The 18,814-nt window shown below is 34.9% G+C and overlaps 1 long non-coding RNA gene across 1 annotated transcript; it reads right to left on the bottom strand.

Annotated features, from left to right (window-relative positions):
* Nucleotides 1-12,159: 12,159 nt before the first annotated feature.
* LOC150104936 (uncharacterized) lies at nt 12,160-18,533 on the bottom strand. Its single transcript, XR_016548588.1, has 3 exons — nt 18,430-18,533; nt 16,069-16,137; nt 12,160-12,252 (listed from the first exon to the last, which is right to left on the bottom strand). It is a non-coding gene; the product is annotated as an uncharacterized LOC150104936 (long non-coding RNA).
* Between the last annotated feature and the right edge of the window lie 281 nt (nt 18,534-18,814).

Raw genomic sequence — 18,814 nt, 5'->3', positions numbered from 1 at the left:
AGTTGCATAGAGATCATTATAAAAATTCTGCACAATTTCTTCTGTCCTTTTTCTATTAGTATGTTTTTCTCCATTTTGATCCTGTAAAGCAGATGGAATTGACTGTTTAAAATTTAAGTCTTTCTCTATTTTTTTTAGGCTGGTTTTTGCCTGCACTGCTTCTCTTAATTTTTGTATCCTGAAAGCTTTGTAGTCTTCTGGAATTCTTTTCCTTAGTAATTTACAGATACTTTTGTATTCTAGAAAATTTTCTTCACATTTCTTCAGTTCTTTTCTCTTTTTCAGTAGTTCTAGAGTTTGAGGTGAGAGTCGTTCTCTTTTCTTTTGTTTCACAGAAATTTCTGATTTTTTCTTGCACTCGTTGAATTTATTAATAGTCAATGTAGTCATTTGTGTAACAGTTTTTAATAGTCCATTCGGTCTCTTCTATGTACTTCCTGAACTTGTGGTAGTCTATTTGTTTGGGTTGTCTTTTATGGTTTGATGTTGCCCTAATATGTTGTTCTTTTTTTGTGGTGTATTCTTATAATGGCTCTGAGGAGTCTGTGGTCAGAATCTAGGTTGAAGTATGTTTCACCTATTGTATCAACATTTTGTACCAGTCTTTTACAGTCTGTTAGAATGAAGTCAATTTCATTTTTTGTGTCTCCATTTGGTGATTGCCAAGTCCATCTTCTTCCTAGGCATTTGTTGAAAAAAGTGTTCATGATATAGAGTTGTTCAGCTGCAGCAAATTCAGCTAATCTCTCTCCTCTTCTATTTCTTTCTCCTAGGCCATGTGGTCCTATAAACTTTTCATCTTCTTTTCTACATCCTATTTTGGCATTAAATCACCACCAACGAATGTGTATGTTGACTTATAATTTAATGCCTGTTCAAGATTCATGTAAAAATTTTCTATTTCTTGATTATCAGCTACAGATGTTGGAGCATAGCAGGATATTAATTTTATTGTTATATTGTTCTCTATTCCAATTACGAGTACACCTATTCTTTCAGATATGATGTTACAAGAAAGGATCGACTTGGTGAGCTTAGATTTAACAATGAAACCCACTCCGCCTCGTTTGCCATTGTTTGAGGATGCTCGAAGGAGTATCTGTGAGCCATTGTACCATCTTGCTGTCAGTTCTTTCAATCTTTTTGTTTCATTCACTAGCAGAATATCCAAGTTGATATTAGTTAGTTCTTTGATTAATAAATCTATTCTGTAGTCTCTTGCCAAAGTTCGAGTAATGAGAGTACCGACTACCATTTTCATAGATTTAAGAGGCGGCCTATTTTTATCTGCGAGATTCTTAGCACCTCTGGCCACACTCGGTTCCTCTGATGCAAAGTCCAAATACTAGCAAACTCTTAAAACTTGTGCTCTTTGTACTACATGATGTCTAACAACATGCCGGCCTGGTTGGCCGACTGGTTAGCTTATCCACTCTCCAACCATAAGGCTGCAGGTTTGAATTCTGCTGTGGGCATGGATGTTTGTGATTGTCTGTGGAAATACTAGTGGTGGTGATGAGCAGTAGATGGCATTGGTGTGGCTGGTGGAATTGTGTGGTGGAGACAGAGAGTTGTGGAGTAGGTGCCCTCCCTCGATGAGTCTTTGGACTTCCTGGAGGTGTCATGTAATAATAATAATGTTCCTCAAGAATTCCAGAAATTCCATTGCTTACTGTTATATGCTGTTTCATCTTCCCAATTTATACTGCTGCAGCTAAAATCATCCATAATGATCACTCATCTATACCTTCCAAAGTACCTAAACATCTCCTGATCTTCATTCTTGTTCCCTATATAGCAGGGAACACAGTGGGTGAATTCCCACTAAATATTCTGTCCTGTCTACCTCAACATCACACCATATGCTTTCAAAACCATTAGTATCATTTTCCTCTAAATTCTTGACTTCAAGATTATATCATTTATCATAAGTCATCCATTACATCTACACCATCCCATTTATCCTTAGGTTAAATAGAGCAGATGTGGTGGTCTTACCAGAAGACTTAAATAGACTGGAATGGGCACGATAGTGGGGATACCAGTTCATTATTACAAAATGTAAGGCATTAAAATTTAGAAAACAAAGATGGTGTAGAATTTACTCTTGGTGGGATACATGGTTGGAGGAAATAAGAGATCTTGGAGATAATGGTGGATAAGGATCTAAAATTTAGGATGCATTGCACAATAAATTCTGGCAAAGATGCAGAGGACACTGAATTGTAGAAGTAAGGAGATTGGTTCCATTGTATACATTGGAACCAGAATCTCCTTACAGATGGACTGTTGTACACAAATATGGTCACCTAGTTTTCAAAGGATGAAGAGATAATGGAAAGGATCCAGAAATGATTGACTAGTAGTTTTTGGTCTCTGGAATGTAAAGTATGAGGAAAGGTTTGAGAAGATGCAATATGCAATCTCATTGATAAGAGGAAGAGGAGTGATATGATAGAGACATATAAGTTGGTAAGAGATTGTTATAGGATTAACATTGAAGAGGTTTTTCATAAAATGGTGGGAAATGGGGAGAGAATAAGAGGTCATCCCTGGATGCTGTATAAGGAGGGAGTGAGAAGCTCATTTTTTGCATGGAGAGTTGTGAATCATTGCCTGAGAGTGGTGTCTGCAGAGAATTTAAATGTATTTAAGGCACGGTATGATGAGCTGTGTGTATGACAAATTGACCTCCTGTGAGTATGGGGGTCTTGGAGTAATAATAAAATAGGCTATACTCTTATATTCTTGTCCGGATATCCTTCTCTGCAAGCCATATTTACTGATTTCAACAATCTTTGGACATGCAGAAGCTATTAATGCCACTAATTCATTCCCTTTGTTACAGAATATTTCTGGCATTTGTGTAGAGGTGCATCAATGCCTTATCAGCATTCCTATACCTATTATTCTTCCACCACCTAAGACTCTAAGGAGTGCACAAAAAACAATGCCTCTGAGATGTATTATGACCAATATCAGAAACAATTCACATTTTGGTTTCCATTTAGCTTATTCCATAACAAGCCTAAATGCATAAAATTTTCCATAATAGGGTTTTCAGTAGCAGAGATTCTATTGCACAGCCTTGACTTTTTTTTTCAAAAACAATATTTTATCTTAGTAAGAGACCAAAATGCTGCTGCATATAACTGAATGATGTGTTTTTGGTACATTGCTATATACCAGGTCTAAAACCTGCATCACATTTTCAATGGAGATGGAAATGTATAATAATCCCTTCTGTTTCTGAGTTATGGGAGTTCTTAACAAAGAAGTTATGTATTAAATACATATGAATAGTTATAATTTAATTGCATGCCATCCTTTCAGCACTTGGCCCAGAAAAATTGGATTATTTATATCAAGTGATGAAGAACAGAAGCTGTCAGATAATGTCAGCTTGGTTGGCCGAATGGTTAGCGCATCTGCTTGCCAGCCAAAAGGCTGTGGGTTTGAATCCCGCTGTGGGCATGGATGTCTGTGAAAATGCTAGTAGTAGTGGTGGTGGGCGGTAGATGCTGTTGGTGTAGCTGTGGTTCGTTGTAATTGGTGGATTGGTGGAGACAGAGCTGTAAATCAGGTGCCCTCCCTCGATGAGTCTTTGGGCTCCCTGGAGGTGTCATATAATAATAATAATATTTTATAGTGACAACAAAAAACTGTGGGCAAAAATATATTTTATCTTTTTACAGAAATTCCTTATTAATAAGATTGAGCTATCTAATTTGACTCTCCTACAGGAAACAATGGCCCCTCCATATATAATAAAAGTACAGAAAAAAAATAGTTTACCAATCTAAGATGATGCCTTAAGTCACTCAACTGAACACACTACTTTCTTTTTACAAATTGCATGTGACATCTTTTAGGGGGAAAAACAACTTTTCTTTTAAATTGGCAATAAATACTACCGATGAATGAGGCAGCTAAATAATTAAGTGCCAATTAATTGGACCCAAAATGTTAACCCTTAGCAGTATGTGAATTGTTTTCAACTGAAAAAATGGGAACATGGATTATATAGTCCATGCTCTCAAGTATCCAGAAATATAGTCTTTGTGGCACTATATAGTTGCACTCTTTCTATATGCTCTCTGTAAAATCAGTAGGTCAATTAGGTCACATGATGTATGCATGTGATTTAACATCTGACAAGTTTTTATTTTATAATATAGTCTGTACTTTTAAATTCTTTATTTATTGATTTATGTTTTTAAATATGCTGTTTAATGTGTACATTAATGATATTGGGAATAAATTGAAGAGTATCCAGTTGCTCTCTAATTATGCTAAACTTGGGTGAGGACAATAATTAATAAATGTGATGTGGTCCTGCAATTTGATTTAAATTGACTGACAAGTGGTTACCAGGTCAGTGTGGCAAAGTGGAAAGTTATGCTTTTATGGATTAAACGATTAAAAGTTGTACATTATAGTACATAGATGGACCTGGACTGCAGGAGATTGTGTATGATAGTGGACAGAAAATTGAAATTCATTCGACATACTGTAAAAGTTAGATAAGTAAAGATAGAATCGCTGAAAGGATTGTTTAGGTTTAAAAGCACATACTGATAAGTAGGGATAAGAAGATTATTATTCCTCTTTATAAGCTTTGATACAACCACATCTGGACTACTATGCACATATTTGGTCACTTGGGTTTATTAGGAATGAGGTAAGGGAGAGGATTCAGAGGTAAGTGTCCAAGAGGACGACTGGTTCTGTGGAGTGTTTCATGTGAGGACAGGGAGGATTTGTGAGTTGCATAGCTTGGTTTCTAAGCAGAAGAGCAAGATTATGATTCAATCATATAAGTTACTAAAGAGGTTTAATAGGATAGATGTGGAAGAAATTTTTCAGTACATGACAGAAGAGAAACAACAGGGGATCACCTCTGGAAGTTGTGTAAGAATGTGAGGACTACATTTTTTTTTTGCTTGAAGATTGGTAATTGAGTGGCATAGGTTGTCAGAGATGGTCATAAATGGTTTATCCATGAATGAATGAATGAATGCTGTGTGAATAACGGTTAGTGTGGGTCTCTTGTAATGCGTCTTCACATTGCATGGAAATGCACTATAATAATAATCATAATGATGATTTTTTAAAAAAAAAAAAAAGAAAGAAATGCTGCATAAATTCATGACATTCTTAGTTTATTCAGATCAGGCTTTTACAAATATCCATGTCTTAAACAAAATTCAAACTTACACTTTTTGTTTCAATAAACATCCAGTGGCTTTTACTAAGACCCTAGTGTTTTTAGTCTGTAATTATGATATCGCTACTTAAGATGCCACAATTAGATAGAGAAATGCACACTGGGCCTCTGAGTTTAAAACATGCATTTTGTGTAGAACTGAGTTTTGACATTATAGAACCACAAAAAAAAAGACTGTATTATTGTGACATTATACATAAATAAATATTGTATTATTGTTGTGTACTTTCTAAAAGAAAATATAAAAACTATGCATTAAAATTCAAACTAAAACGACAAGATTTTTATCCTCTTAGATTTTAAGTAATTAAAATGCATATATGTGAATTGATGCTTTAAAATAAGGTTCATTGCAAGTGAAGTCATAAGGAGGATGATATTAACTTTTTTTTCTTATATAGTGAAACTTGTGGAGTATCCAATAACTATAGAATAACACATATGCCACAGTAAATATTTCATCTTCTGTATCATAAGATATCATCAGTACAATTATTGAACAACAACAACAGGAGCTGAATTAAAAAACGGTGGTGTGCATATATGTGATGTTTACATTGGAATCCTTCTACATATACAGTCGTGTGGTCGTGGATTAAAACTAATGTGCTGAAATTAAAAATAATTAAATTAAAATATAACAGATAAATTTATTTAATACAATTGAGGATCACAATTTCCCAAACTTTTGGAATAATGAGACAGTTGTTCCATTTAAGATTAGGTTTATGAAGAAAGGCTTCAGCACTTTCTTTATATAAACATTTATGATTATATATGGATTTATGTAGCAGCTTAGCATTTTATCATTTTCAATTCTGATGGTGGGAGGACTAGGGGACATCCATGGAAGCTGGGCAAGAGTGTGGTTAGTAAGGGTGTTAGAGCTGGATTTTTTACTTTTAGAGTGGTGAATGAGTGGAATAAGCTGACTGAGTCTGTTGTGGGTGCTATGACAGTGAATGAGTTCAAGGCAAAGTATGATAGATACTGTGTGAATCTTGAATAGTTGTGATGGACATGATGTTTAGGGCCTCCCTCGATGAGTCTAAGGACTCCTTGGAGTCACCCGTAATAATAATAATTATAAAAATTCCATGTTTTGCAGGGCCAAATTTTAGAGGTTCAATAAGATGAATGTGATCTTGAAGTTCAGAGATACATTCATTTATAGATCTTCCTGTTTGTCCATAGGTACTTTGGACAAACAGGAAGTAACTGGCATATACAAAGTACGTGGTACTTTGGACAAACAGGAAGTAACTGGCATATACAAAGTACGTGGTACTTTGTACATGCCAGTTAGCATCAATGGTGAGAGTCTGTCTTTTGGAGAAGGTAGCAAGTTGTGAATTTGGTTCATGGGTTTATAGGTAACAATGAGTTGATATTTTTTCCTAATTTTTGCCACATGTTCAGAGATGTATTTAATATATGGTATCGGAATCCTGTGGGCTTCTTTTGTCTGGGTTGATTTATAGGAGAGTGATTGATTATTTTTTGGGTTATTATTGGATTATATCCATTTAGTAAAGCTGTTTCTTTGAAAGTTTCTAATTCTTGTTTTAGAGATTCTTCAGAAGAACAAATCTTGTGTGCTCCGGATACTAGAGATTTTATAATGCCATATTTTTGAGATGGATGGTGAATTGATGTATTGTGGATATAATGACCTGAAAAAGTTAGTTTTTGGTAGAAGTGGAAATAGATCCATCTTGCTTATGCTGGATGTGTACATCAAGAAAGGAAATACTAGTTGATGATTCTTTTTCTAGTGTGAACGTGATACAAGAATGTAGGATGTTGATTTTTTTATAGAAATGCATAGAGTTCTGGTTATGTTTTGCTCCAAACTGCAAAGAAGTCATCAATGTACCATAGCCAAATGTTGGTTTGGGGTCAAGAGCAAAAATTCTTTCTTCAAGAAAAACAGTTGACTAGGTTATGTGATAAAGGTGACCCTATTGCTGTTCCTTCCTCTTGTTTATATATTTTATCTTTCCTTGTGAAATAACCTGATGTAATTGCAAATTTGAATAATTCCACTAGGTCCAGTGGAAATTTTTGGATTAGAAAATCTATTATCTCTTTGTGAGGGATTAGTGAAGAGAGAGAGAGACACACACAATGTCAAAGTTTACTAACATGTCTGTATCTGCCGGTTTAATGTCTTTTATCCTTGTATGAAATTCTGTGCAATTTTTTATTGCAGAAGCTGAGTGGCCAATGAGAGGAAAGAGAAGGTTAGACAGAAATCTTGATATTTTATATATGGGACTGCTTATAGAATCCATAATAGGTCTAAGTGGACAGTTACTTTTGTGTAATTTTGGTGAACCTTATATTCTAGGAGATCTTGCATAATGTTTTGAGTCTTTTGATGTTGTTTTATCCAGTAACTTGTTGAGTTTATTGAGCTAACTTTTGATAGGATCATTATTAAACTGGGAGAATGTATTTCAATCACAAAGCAGTAAATTCATTTTTCAATCTTTCTTCGACTGGTTCCCAAGTTAGTTGATCTCTGGCATGGGCAAGCTGGTTTTTCCTCCCAGAAACTCGGGTTTTTCATCCCGTAAATTCAAGAAAATCAACGTAATACCCACATTATTTCAGATAGTAACATATCTTGTTAGGGTTAGGTACCACGAGATGGCAGCACTTGTTTGCCAGCCTCTTCATCAGTGGCAGCTGCTATAATTAGTGATAGACATGGGCCAGCTATCTCTGATTGGCTACCGGTGGAGATTGAACTGCCCACTCAGTCTCCAAAAAGCTAGATAGGGTATAAAGGCCTCGCCTACTCCCTATAAGGGAATAAAAGGTGTTAGCTGATTTATTTTATTTATTTTATGATTTAGCATTTAAGACTACAGTGGTATTACCACCGTAGTCTTAAAATCTTGCCATCTATCTCAAAAATATGACATCATAAAATGTTTAGTATCCAGAGCACACAAGATTTGTTCTTCTGAAGAATCTCTAAAACAAGAATGGGAAACTGTCAAAGAAACAGCCTTACTAAATGGATATAATCCAATAATAACCCAAAAAATAATCAACCACTCTCCAATAAATCGACCCAGACAACAAGAAGAAACCCACTGGATTCCTATACCATATATTAAAGGCATGTGAACGTGTGGCAAAAATTATGAAAAAATATTGACTCATTGCTACCTATAAACCCATCAATCAAATTCGCAACTTGCTACTTTCTCCAAAAGACAAACTCTCACCAATTATTATACTTGGTGTATACGACATACCATGTATGTGTAACTTGTCTTACTATGGACAAACAGGAAGATCTATAAATAAACATATCTCTGACCATCCAGACCACATCCAACTTATCAAAACTCATCTGACCTTGCACAACATGGAATTGAAAACTCTAATCCAATGGCAAAACACTAAGCTGCTACATAGATCCATAATAAACATGAATGTTTATATAAAGAAAGTGCTGAAGCCTTACTTCATAGACCTAATCTTAATCGGAATGACTGTCTCACTGTTTCAAAGGTTTGGGAAATTGTTATCCTCAATTGTATTAAATAAATTTATCTGTTATATTTTAATTTAATTTAACTATTTTTAATTTTAGCCCATTAGTTTTAATCCATGAGATGCAAATGTATATGTGAGCAATTCCAAAGTAAGCATATGCTCTACTGTTTTTTAATTCAATTCCTATCGTTGTTCGATAATTGTACTCATGTCTTATGATACATAAGACGAAATATTTACATAATAAAAAAATTTTTACTGTGGCATATCTATAAGTGTTATTCTATAAGTTATTATTTTTTTTTTATTGATTTTGATGAAAGTGAATTATTTTGTCACTCTGTCCTTTTTGGTGGAAGATTTTTCTGATGATCTGGCAGCCAATCTATCGCAACACATTTCTAAACTATCGAAGTTTTTTCTATTTCTAGACTATCCAAATCCAATTCAGGACCATATTTAAGGTTACTATTGGCCATACTTTCTGATTTCCTTATTTACTGCCATTTTAACTTGAGATATGTACTTAATGATTTTTTATTTGCATCTTTAGACAAACTAATATTTTTCAAGATGGCAATCACCTGCTTCAGGTATTCCAAGTTCCAAGTGCCCTTTTTCTCCATTTCATACTCTAGTTAGGCCCTTGGTTTGAATTTCAAATCTAGGGCTTAGGCAGATTATGATTTTTTGTGTGCTTTATGTATGTATCTAGTGGAATATTTATATTGAAAATTACCTTGATTGAAGATTTTTATCTTTAAAAAAATTGCCTCAAAAGTTTGCAAATAATTAAAAATGGTTGGTTTCGAAGCCAATTTTTTGGGCTTGAGTGATGTGAAGTAAGCAAATTGCATATTGAGAGTTTTTATATAGTGCCAGTGTTAATGTAATAGTAGAATAAAACAATAAAAATAACAATTTTTACTTTTACATCAGTAACTTAGCTATGCAACAATGTAATCTCAACACTTCACATCAGACATTTGACTCAGGGCTAGATTTAAGGTTACTGTTGCCCCTAAGCTATAACTTTTAAATTATTATTATTATTATTTTATTATTATGATTATTATTCAGGCCTCCATGGAGTCAAAAGACTCATCGTGGGAGGTCCTTCTTAAGAAACACAAAGTCTATCAAGACTCAGTTATAGGTTGTTATTACAGAATCCATTTACTGTTGTCATATGGAAGATCACCCATGATCCTAAAAAAAGAAAGTTGTCCTGGTAAGCGGATGTACTAAATACATTGAAAGATGCAACAAAAAAAAAATTGTGATTTTCTTCATTTTTAAAAGGCTGAAAGGATGTCTTATGATATATAAGACGAAATATTTACATAATAAAATAGAATATCAAAAATATTTCTATGGATAACAATAAAAGAATGGGATCAGTTTCACTTTATTTATAGCTACCTCTCATAATTAAAAATTTTAATTAAAATTTAAAAATCAAAAATTTTTATTTGGTCTCCCATTTTTCTGGGCTTCAAACTCAGCCATTTTTAGTTTTGTTTTGTTGCAAAGTTTGAGGAATTTTTCTCATTTAAAATGCTTCAATTAAGTCATTTGGGGCATACATATTCACTACATTATGATTATTATGATGATTATGTGACACCTCCAAGGAATCCAATGGCTCATTGTAAGATGGCACTACACCTAATAATATCTGTTGTCCCACTAATAGTATTTATTTATTTAATTTTTTTTTTTTTTGTTTGTTTAAGTTACATGTGCTCTCTTGGTTGATATGCCTGTATACAGAATGAAAAATCTGCCTGCCATGTCGTATCTCCATGTGAGATCAGCTAACATATCTTTAACTGAAATAGTGCATTTAAAGATTCCTCTCATCATGACAAGAATTCAAACTTGGATCTTTTCCTTCAAAGGGCATAATGTACCATCATTCTTCCATTTGTAGCACAAATGGAAGAATGCAGTGGTGAATTCTCCATGCTTGCTATGCAAGCTCATTAATTGAGAAAGAAGTAATCTTTATTTGTTAATAAATGCATCCATTTAGGCTTTTATTTCTGTAGACAGAAGACATCTTAAGCTTGCATGACAATAATTGAGCTTTGCGTTGTGTATCGAAGGCCGATGCTTGCTCGTCTAGTCAAAGCTACCTTGGCTTGCTCGGTTGTAGGAGCTTCCAAGTCCTCGCTGCAGCACTGTGATTTCATGCGCATGCATAGCCATATCCACTCCCTTCACGTTGTCTTAAACATAAGGCCATATGCAGTCAAAGTAGCTCTAGCCAGTGAGCTTCAGCCAGCCTTTACAAGTGTGCATGTTGCTTGGGAAAATTAAGTTACAACCAACTTTTTATGACGATGTTATTGACCAGTTCATAAAGAAGAACCATAGGGTAGAATTTGTATTCAAGTAGCTAAACTGAAAAAGATAGAATATCATTTGTAAAATAAATGTTGTATTTGTATGATTAAATGTACATAAATTTCTAAATATATAGTTTTAAATGGTCAGTAATTCATTATTCCGATAATCAGACTTCAATCACTCCTCTCACTCCCTGAATGATAACGAGCAAGAATGAATTTCAAGACCAGCATTCGCCCCTGGAAGAATGATGGTACATTCTATATACATTTTATATACACAGGTATAAGAAACACTTATACCTGTGTATATAAAACAAAAAAAAAATCAGACTTGTGTTTCACAAGTCTGATTTTTCCTGTAGGATAGAGTAAAGTACAAAATGGGGGGAAAAGAGTACTTGGAACTAAAAACAGTGGTTACCATAAAAAAAAAATTATCTTGTCTGAAAATATGAGTAGGAAATCAAAAGGTACACATCTTGAGCAGTAAGATGGCAATAAAAAAAATCAATAACTGAACAATCTGTGATTAAGCTGTTATTAATTTTAAAACCCTCTGAAACTGCAAAAAATACTGTGGATCTGCTTCAAAAAATGGTTGCCATAATTAATAGGATGCCAGGATAAATCCAAAAAAAATACATTTTCTTCTAAATAAAATGATAGGGTAACCAGATAATTCACTTTATCAAAATGCATAAACTACACTTATGGAAAGATCCATAAGTGCAGTTTTAATTCTGTTAGTAATTAATTTTTTTTTACAGAAAAAATACTGTTCTTTTCTTGTTCATTTCTTCATTTTTTTAAAAAATCATAATGATAACTTACCAATATAGGTTGCTTATTAGTACTTAAACTATGGAATTCTTGTACTAACTGTGACTATTTGCTTTGTTATTTACTGGTTGTAGTTTTTTGTTTAAAATTAAAAGTTAATTAAAGCTTCTTGTTACCTGAAAATTAAAAAGGCCTCAGTTTATTTTATGCAGTTTTCACTCATGCATTTCAAAATAGTATAAGATGCACTCATATGTATCTGTGTATGAAAGAGAGATAGATAAGCAGCAACTGAGCTGTTAGAGCTTCCACCAAGCACTTTTGTAGATGGCAAATGATTTTTACTCCCTTGTGTGATACTACCACTACACAGTAATCCTGAAATGTGACAAACCATAGGTTAGTACTTTGTAAGAACTAAGGATTTTTTCCTGTTTAAAAAAAAAAAAAATCGGCTAACTCCTTTGTATTCCCGTATATAGGGAGTAGGCGAGGCCGTTTAGCTCTATCTAACTTTTGGAGACTGAGTGGGCAGTTCAATCTCCATTGGTACCCAATCAGAGATAGCTTGCCCAAGACTATCACTAATTAAGTGACATGTAGTGAAGAGAGATGGCTTAACAAGTGCTGTCATCTCATGGCCCCTAACCCTAACGCTTGTATTTAATGTCTGAAATAATGTGGGTTCTACGGTCAATTTTCTTGAGTTTACGGAACGAAAAACTGAGTTTCCAGGAGAATATTAATTTTATTTTTTTAAATTCTTTTTTTTTTTAATAACAGCCTGTGTAGCACTGTGGAAATGCCATTTGCATCCATATCTCATTTTGAATCTAGCCACTGATTAGAGGAACTTTTTCTAATCCTTTCTTTCACCAGTTCTTGAGTTAGTTGTTGAATTCTGGCATGAGCAAGCATGTTTTTTCTCTGGGAAACTTTTTTTTTTTTTGGTACTGTAAATTCAAGAAAATTGAGCATAGAAACCAAACTATTTCAGACAATATATTTTGTTAGGGACCACAAGGTTGAAACACTTTTGTCTTCCACCTCTTCACCAGATGACATTTATAATCAGTGATTGCCTTATACCAGCTATCTCTGATCAGCCACCAATGGAGACTGAAGCACCTTCTCCCAGACTCAAAAAGTTAAATAAGATTAAAATGGTCTTATTTATTCTCCCTACAGGAGAATAAAAGGCCTTAGTGGATTTTTTTTTGTGTGTGTGCGTGCACATGCATTTTGCTTGTCTCCAGAAACCCTGTTTTCTAAAGACCAAACATGGAAATTTTTGAAGCCACATCAAGCCTCCTGTGATCTCCACTGCTGTGTTTAGATAGGAGATGAAATTCATCTCCTACCTAAACACAGTAGTCACAAACATCCATGCTTATGGTGATAGAATTTAAAGGAAGTAAAAATTCTGAGTCTGCCGCCTCAGTATGGCAGTACAAAGTTGAGAAGGGCAATAATTACTAATGAGTCACAGAACATTGTATAGGAGTAATGGTATGGAGTGAATTTGATTGATGAAAGGACTCATGTATGCCTAACAAACTACATTTGAATAAGTTTTGGAATTAGATGCTTGGCAAAAGTGTTAAGTGAGAGTTTGGAAGTGCAAAACCAGGGAAACTAGAGATATTAGGGGGATGCAATCAAGTGTGTCTGGCCACCCCAGTGATAAATGTGTGTGTGCATGCATATGCACACACATGTACAGAAATGATAATGCAATGCTGAATGTGGTTTCTAGTTCGAATAGTTTAGTAATGACATTGCACAAGATTAATTGTGGCATGAATGCCAGAAGTGGGCATTCAGTGACTTCCACCAACTGGGAAGAGAAGTCATGAGGTCTTGACCTAGGAGATTTCCAGACATGCAAAATTTTCATGTAAGAAGCAGTATATGTGGAACTGCAATGCAGGTGATTATGACAAGCCAAGAGGCCAGTTTGGAGCTGTACCATGACAAAAAAATTTGAGTATCATGTTGTATACGAAGAGTGGGAAAATTAATTAGGTGAGTTAGACTGATGAGCTGCATCATTAAGCAAGAATTACAGAAAAAAAAGTTGTTGAGGGTATATAAAGAGAAAAGTGATAAGCATGCTCATGAACAATAAAAATTGCACATACATCATCCTTCTTATGTGCAATTTTTATTGTTCATGAGAATTTAGCTAATTTATGAGAGGGAGCTAGCTGGTGAAGTTCAAGGAAATCCCAAACAGTTTGTTCACTATGTGGTGAGTAAAAGTAAGAATTGCTGAATTACAGAAGATATATTACATAAGAATTACAGAAATGATAATGCAATGCTGAATGTGGTTTCTAGTTCGAATAGTTTAGTAATGACATTGCACAAGATTAATTGTGGCATGAATGCCAGAAGTGGGCATTCAGTGACTTCCACCAACTGGGAAGAGAAGTCATGAGGTCTTGACCTAGGAGATTTCCAGACATGCAAAATTTTCATGTAAGAAGCAGTATATGTGGAACTGCAATGCAGGTGATTATGACAAGCCAAGAGGCCAGTTTGGAGCTGTACCATGACAAAAGAATTTGAGTATCATGTTGTATACGAAGAGTGGGAAAATTAATTAGGTGAGTTAGACTGATGAGCTGCATCATTAAGCAAGAATTACAGAAAAAAAAGTTGTTGAGGGTATATAAAGAGAAAAGTGATAAGCATGCTCATGAACAATAAAAATTGCACATACATCATCCTTCTTATGTGCAATTTTTAGTGTTCATGAGAATTTAGCTAATTTATGAGAGGGAGCTGGCTGGTGAAGTTCAAGGAAATCCCAAACAGTTTGTTCACTATGTGGTGAGTAAAAGTAAGAATTGCTGGAAGGATGATATTAATGAATGCTGATGGTAGAGAAGTAACAGAAGAAAATGAAACAGCTGAGTTACTTAGTGATCATTTTACCATACCACTGGAGATATTCCAGTGGCAGATGGACAATAAATGATGTGAGAATACAGAAAGAAATTAGAGGTCTTACAGTCTTGCAGAACCTTAATGCATCAGCCATGCATTGTTTTTATTTTTATTTTTTTTAAATTAAGTCAAGTCTTATAAACTCAAGGAGCTATACAAGCTCACCCAGAGTAGGCTTTTATAAACATCCATGCCCAGATGCGATTTGAACTTATGACTTGTGAGTTAAAAAGTGGGTATGTTATCCACTCTGCCAAGTAGGTTTGCTATCACTCTATCTATTACAAGAATGTGCAAGGAAATTGGCAGCTCCTCTGGCCAAGCTGTCTGAGTCTCAGCTCTGAGCAGGCATCAAAGGAGAACAAAGATGACAAAACAATTCCACTGCATAAAGGAGGCTTCAAGACACAGATAGCAAATTAATAGGAGTGATGGTTATGGTATTGGAGAAGTTTTAAAAGAATTCAGGGCTGGGTGGAGGGAATATGAGACTCTATGGAGAGGGAAGAAAATAGTTTTGCAAATGATGATGCCTTTTCTCCCTCTCTATAGGTTAATAAAATGAAATTGAGTTGAATAAAGGAAATGGTCACACTATGATACCTGGACTTTGTATGCAACTGAAGATCATATCATGTGGAATTCTGTTACATAAATTGGAACAAATAGGGATACGTGAAGCTAGTGATTCAGATAAGAGGTTGGTTGATGGACAGAATCACATAGTAGTGCATGGAGAGAATTAAATCCAGGAGAGATAGGTGACTAGTAGTTTACCACAGGACTTAGTACTTGGTCTGCTGCTGTTTAATTTGTACATCAGTAGTATAGAAAATGATTTAATAGGAAATATTTAGTTGTTTGCTGATGATGCAAACAAGGAAGAGTTATAGTCAATGGAGGTAATCCAGAGATTCCTGTGAGGTGATAGGCCAGGCAGAGAATAACAGCAGCCGGTTTAATATATAGAAGTGTAAGGTTGTGTATTACATTGACAGGAATAATGGACTGAGATACTGATGAGGCCAAGGATTTTGGAAGTGTTGACCCTTTTATCAATAATTATGAATAAAAGAAAATTATATAACATAAACTGATATAATTTTTATAAAATTAAATATGAAACAAATGTATAAAGTAATAATCAGACTAAGTCTATAATAATAATAATATTTTCTTGGGAACCTCTGAGATCAAATGCTTATCAATGGAGAGCAGTACAAATCATTATTCACACAATACCTATTAAGTTTCTAGGTGAATTCATTCACCAACAGCATACAGTCTCCTCTGGGAACCCATTCCACGCACCTAGCAAAAAAAAACAAAAAAAACATGACAGTTTCTATGGGTGACTCCTTGTTCTCTCTCTTCTTACAGTATATTAAGAAAAGTCTTTGGTGTTAATCTTAAAAACTTAGCACAAAACTTAAAAACTTTAAGAGATTATTATTATTCCTAAGAAGGACTCGTTGATGTGTCGTCCCTGGCTCTCTGTGAATTCAGAGAGCCAGGGACGACACATACCACCTGCACAAGCTGCCATACCAGTTCTTTAATTCATTCATACTGCTTATATATGCATAAATCCAGCTATCATCCACTTCTTTAGTCCTCTCCTCACTCTCCATAAAATGTAAAATTTCATCTACTGATATCCTGTATGACACTTTTAAAAGTTTCAGTCTCAATTTGGGGAAATGTGAGTTTGCAAGATTTAAGGTAACCAGTGGTATACCACAAAGATCAGTGCATGGTCCAATGTTATTCAATCTGTACATTAATGATATTGGGAGGGATTTGACAAGGGACATGCAGCTATTTGCTGATGATGCAAAAATGAGTAGGGTAATCGGGAATGCTGCTGATATGCAGTATTTGCAAAATGATTTGAATAGGCTAGAACTGTGGGCATGGGAAAATGGATGTCGGTAAATGCAAAGTCATTCGCTTCGGCATAATTAGATATCTAATGTCATATTATGTTGGTGGGATTATGCTAGAACAAACTGATGAGGTTAGGGATCTTGGAGTGTTAGTAGATAGGAAGCTGAAGTTCAGGAACCAGGTAGGTAGCAAAGATTGAAAATACAACTCAAAAGATAATTGCAATGCTGAAACGAACATTCACATATAAAGATAAGGATGTCATTTTGCCTCTTTACAAGGTCTTGATAAGACCTCACATGGACTATTTGTGAACAGGTCTAGTCTTCTAGTTTCTGTTGTGATTCTGATATACTGGAGAGAAAGAAAGTGCAAAGGAGAGTTTTAGAAAAGATATCATGATTGTGGAATACTGATTATGAAGACAGATTGAGAATTTGTAGAGTGCAGACACTAGGAAACAGGAGAAAGAGGGGGTGATATGATTTGAGACTTACAAACTTCTGAAAGGGTAATACAGGATTTCAATTGATGGAATTTTTCAATTTATGGAGGGTGGGGAAAGGACAAGAGGACATCATTGGAAGCTAAGAATGAATCCACTAAGAAGGGAGTGAGGGCAAGATTTTTCTTTCATAGGGTGGCGGTAGTGTGTGATTGGAATGGACTGCAATTGGATGTGAGTGAAAGCAGTGTGAATGAATTCAAGAATAAGTATGACAGCTGGTGCTTATAGTATGTGGCTTCGTTTGATGAGTCCCCGACTCGCTGGAGGTCTCTCTTAATAATAATAATATTAATATATCTGGATTATGGGATTTAGATTATGTGGTTTGCAGACTCTGGTTAATGGGAGAAAGAGGAGTGATATGATAGTGGTCTATAAACTTCTGAATGGTGTTATAGGATATCATATGATGAAATATTACGTTGTATGGAAGGTGAGAAGAGAACACAGGGGCATTCATGGAAGTGAAGTTTGTTTGCAGTCAAGAAAAGGGTAAGAGCTAAGTTTTGCTCTACCAGAGCAGTGAGTGGAATAATTTGCCTTTAGGGGTAGTGAGTGCATCTAGTATTAATGAATTTATCGAGAAGATATCACAGCTGGTATAGGTGGTTTATAGCCTCTGTTGATGAGTCCTTGACTTCCTGAAGGTCTCAGATAATAATAAGAAGAATAAAGTATGAGAAAAGAGTCGGGATCATTTTGTATTTCTCAGATGATCTCATTAATGTGGCCAGAAGTAAGGAGTAGGATCTGCAGAAATTCGAGAGAAACCTAGAAAAAAAAAAGTTCAATAGCAGGAGACTAAACTCGAACAATATTATTTTTAAGCTGCTACAAGATTACGCAAGAGAGGAGCTTTATGTACATAGTGGGAGAAAATTTGAGGGTTTGTAAGGAATGGTTTTTATCCTCTCTCTTCTCCCGGTAAAGAAATGGTGTTACTATGATTGACTTGATAAGACATAATTTTTTCTAGTTATTTCGTTTTCTGAGGGAACTGGTTCCCCCCCCCCCCCCCATTGTTGTTGGCCGAAAGATATTTTCGTCGTCAGTGTCTATAGCTTTACAGTGTAACATCTTCTATAATAAAATTCACATTTTTAAATTTTTAATTAGAAGTAATTTAATTAACAAATGCAAACAAGATTTAATTCTGAATTTATTAGGAAATATGTGACACAAAAAATTCAAAATTTAATCTAGCATACCATGCCAGCCTGGTTGGCCGAGTGGTTAGCATATCCGCTCTCCAGCCAAAAGGCTGTGGGTTCAAATCCCACCATGGGCATGGATGTTTGTGATTGTCTGTGAAAATACTAGTGGTGGTTGGCAGTAGATGGCGTTGGTGTAGTTGTGGTTTGGTGGAGAGAGAGCTGTAGAGTTGAAGCCCTCCCTCGATGAGCCCTTGGACTCCCTGGAGGTGACATGCAATAATAATAATAATAATATACCATGCTAAATGACATTGCACATTAGGTTTTGTTTTTCAGAATAATCTACGTAATTGAAATGAAGCAATTTAAACATCTTAAAACAATTTTTCTTGCTAGTATGTAAAGCTAGCTTTATAGTGTAAGCATGAAATTCTCATTA

The sequence above is a fragment of the Typopeltis vanoorti genome, chromosome 7 (assembly GCF_054136105.1).
Source record: "Typopeltis vanoorti isolate ZY-2024b chromosome 7, IOZ_Tvanoo_1.0, whole genome shotgun sequence".
NCBI lineage: Eukaryota > Metazoa > Arthropoda > Arachnida > Uropygi > Thelyphonidae > Typopeltis > Typopeltis vanoorti.
The sequence above is the reverse complement of the archived record's forward strand: the minus strand, read 5'-3'. Positions and strand labels throughout refer to the sequence as shown.